At 36.4% G+C, this 8,643-nt stretch overlaps 1 non-coding gene across 1 annotated transcript; it reads right to left on the bottom strand.

The window, feature by feature from the left end:
- Positions 1–1,058: 1,058 nt before the first annotated feature.
- LOC116597982 lies at positions 1,059–1,162 on the bottom strand. The gene has a single exon (XR_004288895.1). It is a non-coding gene; the product is annotated as a U6 spliceosomal RNA (small nuclear RNA).
- Between the last annotated feature and the right edge of the window lie 7,481 nt (positions 1,163–8,643).

The raw sequence follows: 8,643 nt of genomic DNA, 5'->3' as shown, positions 1-8,643 counted from the left end.
TTTAATGCAATTCTTATCAAAGTACCATCCATCTTTTCCAAAGAAATGCAACAAATAATTCCAAAATTTATATGGAACCAGAAAAGACCTCAAATAGCCAAAGGGATATTGAAAAAGAAAGCCAAAGTTGGTGGCATCACAATTCCAGACTTCAAGCTCTATTACAAAGCTGTCATCATCAAGACAGCATGGTACTGGCACAAAAACAGACACATAGATCAATGGAACAGAATAGAGAGCCCAGAAATAGACCCTCAACTCTATGGTCAACTAATCTTCGACAAAGCAGGAAAGAATGTCCAATGGAAAAAAGACAGCCTCTTCAATAAATGGTGTTGGGAAAAATGGACAGCCACATGCAGAAAAATGAAATTGGACCATTTCCTTACACCACACATGAAAATAGACTCAACATGGATGAAGGACCTCAATGTGCGAAAGGAATCCTTCAAAATCCTTGAGGAGAACACAGGCAGCAACCTCTTCGACCTCAGCCGCAGCAACATCTTCCTAGGAACATCGCCAAAGGCAAGGGAAGCAAGGGCAAAAATGAACTATTGGGATTTCATCAAGATCAAAAGCTTTTGCACAGCAAAGGAAACAGTTCCAGCACCATTTGTTGAAAAGACTAACCTTGCTCCACTACGTTACTTTTGCTCTTTCGTCAAAGATCAGTTGACTGTATTTATGTAGGTAACAAGTTTTAAGCTAATTAAGAAATAGAACAAAAAAGAATGTTTACTCCTTCTTTAACTTTATTTATTGCTCAAAGCTTTCTTTCATGTAGATACAAATTTCTGATCTATTTGAATTTCCTTGTGTGTGAAGAATATTTTGCAACATTTCTTGTACGATAGATCTGGTGATAATAGTTCCTTTATATTTTTGTTTGATTTAGAAAGTCTTTATTCTCTTAAAACTTGAAGAATCATTTCCCTGGCCCTAGAAATCTAGGTTGGTGGTTTTTTCTTTTAACATTTTAAATATTTCACCTTTTATTTTTGCTGGTGAGGTTTCTGAAAAAAAAAAAGTGATTTTTTTTTTTAATCTATTGATGAAAAGATATGCAACATTTAAATAATTTGCACATCATCCTTGTGCAGGGCCCATACTAATCTCTATATCACTCAAATTTTACTATATGTGCTGCTGAACCAAACACTACTCTGTAATTCTTAAACTTATTTCTTTGCTGATTGTGTTTTCCTTCACCCTGGCCTTTTCCTTCAGGATTTTGTTTCTCTTTGGGTTTTTACATTGCCAATATGATTTGCCTAGATATGGGTGTTTATTTGTTTATTTATTTATTTTTGCTTGTATTTATGATGTTGACATTCTTTTAGCTCCCTTGTTTAGTGATTTTATGCTTGTCCTTTGTTTTGCAAAGATTTATTTTCAAATATATCTTTTAACTTTTCATTCTGATGTGTTACATTTTTTACTGTTCTCCTATAGTTTTAGTATACGCTCTCTTTCATTCTCTCCTCTCTTTATGTATTTCAATTTGGAAAGTTTCTATTGCTTTATGCTCAGGTCCACTTACTATTTCCTCAGGCTGTCAATCATATTTATAAGACCATCGAAGGCATTTATCTTTTTTTTTTTTATTTCTAGCATTTACTTTTGATTCTTAAGTTATATAAACTCTAAGATAGAATCTCTATCTGTTCTTGCATGCTATTTATAGTTATTTTAAATTTCCTGTCTACTTTATTCCTGTGTTATATCCTAGACTAGTTCTGATGACTTCTTGTCTCTTCAGTTTTTTCTGACTTTCAGTTTGGCTTATTTATTTATTTGATTGAGCTATCTAGAAAAGTAGTTTGATATTAAATGTGATCTGTTATATCATGTTGTATTAAGGAATAGAACTTGAGATAAATAGGTCTTTAATGTGAGGATTTATGATATTTAACTAATTATTTGGCTGTATTTAGTGTCTGTTTTAAGTACTACAGAATGACATTCCTTAAATCTCTTATTTTTTCTCCCTTCTGTCCTTCAAGGATTTCTATATGTTGTTGATTAGAGAGAGTTGTGTCCCCTGCACCCTTGCACACCCTTGCAAGGAATATTTCTTAGATTCTCACTTTTAAAAACTTGGTGGGACCCTTGGGTGTAAAGTTTATAACTCCAGGGGCTTCTGTTCCAGTTAAGCAGAACTCAGAAAGCACCTACCTCTCCAGATTTCAGAATGGCATTTGACTTCCAAACTTTGTTCCATGGTGAGTACTTTCAGTTTGTATAGTTTGTTTTTTGTTTGTTTGTTGTTTTGTTTTTAATAATGTGATGGGTGACAACCTCTGTCACTTACATGGTATAGATGCAACTGGTTCTTTGGTTTGGATTACTACTACTTTGAGTTTTAATCCCTAGGGAAAAAGAAAGGAATAAAAACATTTTTCCCTTGATAAGTAGTTTTAATTCTCTAAGTCTTAAATTATGGATAATATTATCTAACTTATAGAATTGTTAAAAGGATTAAATTAAATGAGACAGGTGTTAATCATAATTAGTGGCATCTAGAAAATGTTTATGTAAGTATGCTACATTAGTTTTCCCACAAATGTCCTATCCATGTAAATATTTGCAGACAAAATATACTGGACATAGTTCTACAATATGGCATAGGCATAAACATAGGCTTAAGCATAGATTGCATACGCATGAGCATAGCATATAGCATATTATACCACACCTCTGTGTACTTTTTAGAAATATGGGTAGAGTTATTCGAATTGACACAAGGGAATTTTTCTCTATATCATATAGTTATTCTAACAAAGAAAATTCAGAGAGTTTTATTCATTTATTTATTTTGTAGCTGAAAGTTATATGATAAAGATTCATTATTTTTTAAAGTATAATTTTACATACTTTAAGTATAGAATATTAATCATATTTTGAAATAATTCCTGCATTGCCAAGACCTTAATATAAAGCAGAATTTTTTTTCTGTGTATTCAGATATTTTTCCCTACTGTACTAAAATCAAAAAGAAGTTTGGTTTATTTATTTATTTGATTGTGCTATCTAGAAAAGTAGTTTGATATTTAATGTGATCTGTTATATCTTAATTTCTAACATTAAATGAAAATATAAAACATATGCTTGCATATTTAGTTATCTTTTAGACTTGAATTAGAATATAATAAGCAGTTGTTCCTTAAGTAATAAAAGGCCAAATTTGAAATATAACCATTTAAAAATATATTTATAGAAGTTGTCAGTCAATATAAAAAAAAGTTGTGCCATTTCTTTCATCTGATTTATGATTTAGTTATAAGTGAAGCTGTATGAAGAAATTAGTGACATAAGTGCGAGGTGTAGTTAGTAATCCTATACTTAGAGAATAGTATTTTATATCTTCAGGTCATTCAGGCCTTAAATATATTTGGTAAATTTTCCATCACTTATATTATGGATTGAGTTGTGCCTCCCCATATTCATATGTTTAAGTAACACCCAGTGTCTCAGAATGTGACTATATTTGGAGACAGATCCTTTAAAGAGGTGATTAAGTTAAAATGGACATAGTCCAATATGATAGATATCCATATAAGAAATTAGGACACAACATAAACAGAGGAAAGACCAGGTGAAGGTAGAGTGAAAAGACTCTATCTACAAGACAATGATGGAGGAAGCCTGTAAAGGAACCAAACCTGCCAACTGCTTGATCTAAGAATTGGAGCCAGGAGAATTTGGAGAAAATTTTCTGGTTTAAACCACCCATTCTGTGTTATTTTGTTATGGTAGACCAGCAAACTAATTACCTAATAAGAAACAATAAAAAAGACATGACTAAAAACATTACAATAGGGGGAGGAGTCAAGATGGCGGAGAAGTAGCAGGCTGAGACTGCTTCAGCTAGCCGGAGATCAGCTAGATAGCTTATCTAAAGATTGCAAACACCTGAAAATCCATCGGCAGATCGAAGAGAAGAAGAACAGCAATTCTGGAAACAGAAAAACAACCACTTTCTGAAAGGTAGGACCGGCGGAGAAGTGAATCCAAAGCGACGGGAAGATAGACCCCGGGGGGAGGGGCCGGCTCCCGGCAAAGCGGCGGAGCAATGGAGCACAAAATCAGGACTTTTAAAAGTCTGTTCCGCTGAGGGACATCGAAGCCCATGCGGGGTCAGCGTGGCCTCAGGTCCCGCAGGGTCACAGAAGGATCGGGGGTGTCTGAGTGTCACAGAGCTTGCGGGTATTGGAACAGAAAAGCTGGCTACAGAGACAGAGCCGACAGTAAGCTCACAGCTCAGTGTTACCTTGAACCAGCCACAGGCTCGGTGAGCTCGGAGCGCGGCCGGAGGTCAGGCAGACGGGAGTAACTGGGCGCTGTTCTCTGAGGGCGCACTGAGGAGTGGGGCCCTGGGCTCTCGGCTCCTCCGGGCCAGAGACCAGGAGGCCGCCATTTGTATTCCCGCCCTCCAGAACGCTACGGAAAGCGCTCAGGGAACAAAAGCTCCTGAAAGCAAACTGGAGCAGATTACTCTCCCCGGCCCCTGATAAGGGTGGTGCAATTCCGCCTGGGGCAAAGACACTTGAGAATCACTACACCAGGCCCCACCCCCAGAAGATCAACAAGAAATACAGCCGAGACCAAGTTCACCTACCAAGGAGTGGGGTTTCAATACCAAGGAGAGCAGCAGAATTCCAGAGGAGAAGTAAGCAAAGCACGGAACTCATGGCTTTTTCCCTGTGATTTTTTTTAGTCTTGCAGTTAATTTAATTTTTCTCTTTTTCATTTTTTGTTTTTTTCTCGCCTTCTGGTTAAATTTTTTTTTTAACTTTTACCTTTTTCTTTTTTAACGTTTTTTAACTAGTTTATCCAATATATATATTTTTTCTTTTTTATATTTTTCTTATTTGTTCTTTTTTTTTCTTTTTTCTTTTTTTTTCTTTTTTCTTTCTTCCTTTTTGAACCTCTTTTTATCCCCTTTCTCCCCCCTCAGGATTTGGGATTTCTTCTAATTTGGTTAAAGCATATTTTCCGGGGTTGTTGCCACCCTTTTAGTATTTTACTTGCTCCTTCATATACTCTTATCTGGACAGAATGACAAGACGGAAAAATTCAACACAAAAAAAAGAACAAGAGGCAGTACCGAAGGCTAGGGACCTAATCAATACAGACATTGGTAATATGTCAGATCTAGAGTTCAGAATGACAATTCTCAAGGTTCTAGCCGGGCTCGAAAAAGGCATGGAAGATATTAGAGAAACCCTCTCGAGAGATATAAAAGCCCTTTCTGGAGAAATAAAAGAACTAAAATCTAACCAAGTTGAAATCAAAAAAGCTATTAATGAGGTGCAATCAAAAATGGAGGCTCTCACTGCTAGGATAAATGAGGCAGAAGAAAGAATTAGTGATATAGAAGACCAAATGACAGAGAATAAAGAAGCTGAGCAAAAGAGGGACAAACAGCTACTGGACCATGAGGGGAGAATTCGAGAGATAAGTGACACCATAAGACGAAACAACATTAGAATAATTGGGATTCCAGAAGAAGAAGAAAGAGAGAGGGGAGCAGAAGGTATACTGGAGAGAATTATTGGGGAGAATTTCCCCAATATGGCAAAGGGAACGAGCATCAAAATTCAGGAGGTTCAGAGAACGCCCCTCAAAATCAATAAGAATAGGCCCACACCCCATCACCTAATAGTAAAATTTACAAGTCTCAGTGACAAAGAGAAAATCCTGAAAGCAGCCCGGGAAAAGAAGTCTGTAACATACAATGGTAAAAATATTAGATTGGCAGCTGACTTATCCACAGAGACCTGGCAGGCCAGAAAGAGCTGGCATGATATTTTCAGAGCACTAAACGAGAAAAACATGCAGCCAAGAATACTATATCCAGCTAGGCTATCATTGAAAATAGAAGGAGAGATTAAAAGCTTCCAGGACAAACAAAAACTGAAAGAATTTGCAAACACCAAACCATCTCTACAGGAAATATTGAAAGGGGTCCTCTAAGCAAAGAGAGAGCCTACAAGTGGTAGATCAGAAAAGAACAGAGACCATATGCAGTAACAGTCACCTTACAGGCAATACAATGGCACTAAATTCATATCTCTCAATAGTTACCCTGAATGTTAATGGGCTAAATGCCCCTGTCAAAAGACACAGGGTATCAGAATGGATAAAAAAACAAAACCCATCTATATGTTGCCTCCAAGAAACTCATTTTAAGTCCGAAGACACCTCCAGATTTAAAGTGAGGGGGTGGAAAAGAATTTACTATGCTAATGGACATCAGAAGAAAGCAGGAGTGGCAATCCTTATATCAGATCAATTAGATTTTAAGCCAAAGACTATAATAAGAGATGAGGAAGGACACTATATCATACTCAAAGGGTCTGTCCAACAAGAAGATTTAACAATTTTAAATATCTATGCCCCCAACGTGGGAGCAGCCAACTATATAAACCAATAAATAACAAAATCAAAGAAACACATCAACAATAATACAATAATAGTAGGGGACTTTAACATTCCCCTCACTGAAATGGACAGATCATCCAAGCAAAAGATCAGCAAGGAAATAAAGGCCTTAAATGACACACTGGACCAGATGGACATCACAGATATATTCAGAACATTTCATCCCAAAGCAACAGAATACACATTCTTCTCTAGTGCACATGGAACATTCTCCAGAATAGATCACATCCTCGGTCCTAAATCAGGACTCAACCGGTATCAAAAGATTGGGATCATTCCCTGCATATTTTCAGACCACAATGCTCTAAAGCTAGAACTCAACCACAAAAGGAAGTTTGGAAAGAACCCAAATACATGGAGACTAAACAGCATCCTTCTAAAGAATGAATGGGTCAACCAGGAAATTAAAGAAGAATTGTAAAAAATCATGGAAACAAATGATAATGAAAATACAACGGTTCAAAATCTGTGGGACACAACAAAGGCAGTCCTGAGAGGAAAATATATAGTGGTACAAGCCTTTCTCAAGAAACAAGAAAGGTCTCAGGTACACAACCTAACCCTATACCTAAAGGAGCTGGAGAAAGAACAAGAAAGAAACCCTAAGCCCAGCAGGAGAAGAGAAATCATAAAGATCAGAGCAGAAATCAATGAAATAGAAACCAAAAAAATAATAGAACAAATCAATGAAACTAGGAGCTGGTTCTTTGAAAGAATTAATAAAATTGATAAACCCCTGGCCCGACTTATCAAAAAGAAAAGAGAAAGGACCCAAATAAATAAAATCATGAATGAAAGAGGAGAGATCACAACTAACACCAAAGAAATACAAACTATTATAAGAACATACTATGAGCAACTCTACGCCAATAAATTTGACAATCTGGAAGAAATGGATGCATTCCTAGAAACATATAAACTACCACAACTGCACCAGGAAGAAATAGAAAGCCTGAACAGACCCATAACCAGTAAGGAGATTGAAACAGTCATTAAAAATCTCCAAACAAACAAAAGCCCAGGGCCAGACGGCTTCCCGGGGGAATTCTACCAAACATTTAAAGAAGAACTAATTCCTATTCTCCTGAAATTGTTCCAAAAAATAGAAATGGAAGGAAAACTTCCAAACTCATTTTATGAGGCCAGCATCACCTTGATTCCAAAACCAGACAAGGATCCCATCAAAAAAGAGAGCTATAGACCAATATCCTTGATGAACACAGATGCGAAAATACTCGACAAAATACTAGCCAATAGGATTCAACAGTACATTAAAAGGATTATTCACCACGACCAAGTGGGATTTATTCCAGGATGCAAGGTTGGTTCAACATCCGCAAATCAGTCAATGTGATACAACACATCAATAAAAGAAAGAACAAGAACCATAGGATACTCTCAATAGATGCTGAAAAAGCATTTGACAAAGTACAGCATCCCTTCCTGATCAAAACTCTTCACGTGTAGGGATAGAGGGCACATACCTCAATATCATCAAAGCCATCTATGAAAAACCCACCGCAAATATCATTCTCAATGGAGAAAAACTGGAAGCTTTTCTGCTAAGGTCAGGAACACGGCAGGGATGTCCATTATCACCACTGCTATTCAACATAGTACTAGAGGTCCTAGCTTCAGGAATCAGACAACAAAAGGAAATTAAAGGCATCCAAATCGGCAAAGAAGAAGTCAAATTATCACTCTTTGCAGATGATATGATACTATATGTGGAAAACCCAAAAGACTCCACTCCAAAACTGCTAGAACTTATACAGGAATTCAGTAAAGTGTCAGGATATAAAATCAATGTACAGAAATCAGTTGTGTTTCTCTACACCAACAGCAAGACAGAAGAAAGAGAAATTAAGGAGTCAATCCCATTTATAATTGCACCCAAAACCATAAGATACCTAGGAATAAACCTAACCAAAGAGGCACAGAATCTATACTCAGAAAACTATAAAGTACTCATGAAAGAAATTGAGGAAGACACAAAGAAATGGAAAAATATTCCATGCTCCTGGATTGGAAGAATAAATATTGTGAAAATGCCTATGCTACCTAAAGCAATCTACACATTTAATGCAATTCCTATCAAAGTACCATCCATCTTTTTCAAGGAAATGGAACAAATAATTCTAAAATTTATATGGAACCAGAAAAGACCTCGAATAACCAAAGGGATATTGAAAAAGA

This window comes from Mustela erminea, chromosome 8 (assembly GCF_009829155.1).
Source record: "Mustela erminea isolate mMusErm1 chromosome 8, mMusErm1.Pri, whole genome shotgun sequence".
Lineage (NCBI taxonomy): Eukaryota > Metazoa > Chordata > Mammalia > Carnivora > Mustelidae > Mustela > Mustela erminea.
The sequence above is the reverse complement of the archived record's forward strand: the minus strand, read 5'-3'. Positions and strand labels throughout refer to the sequence as shown.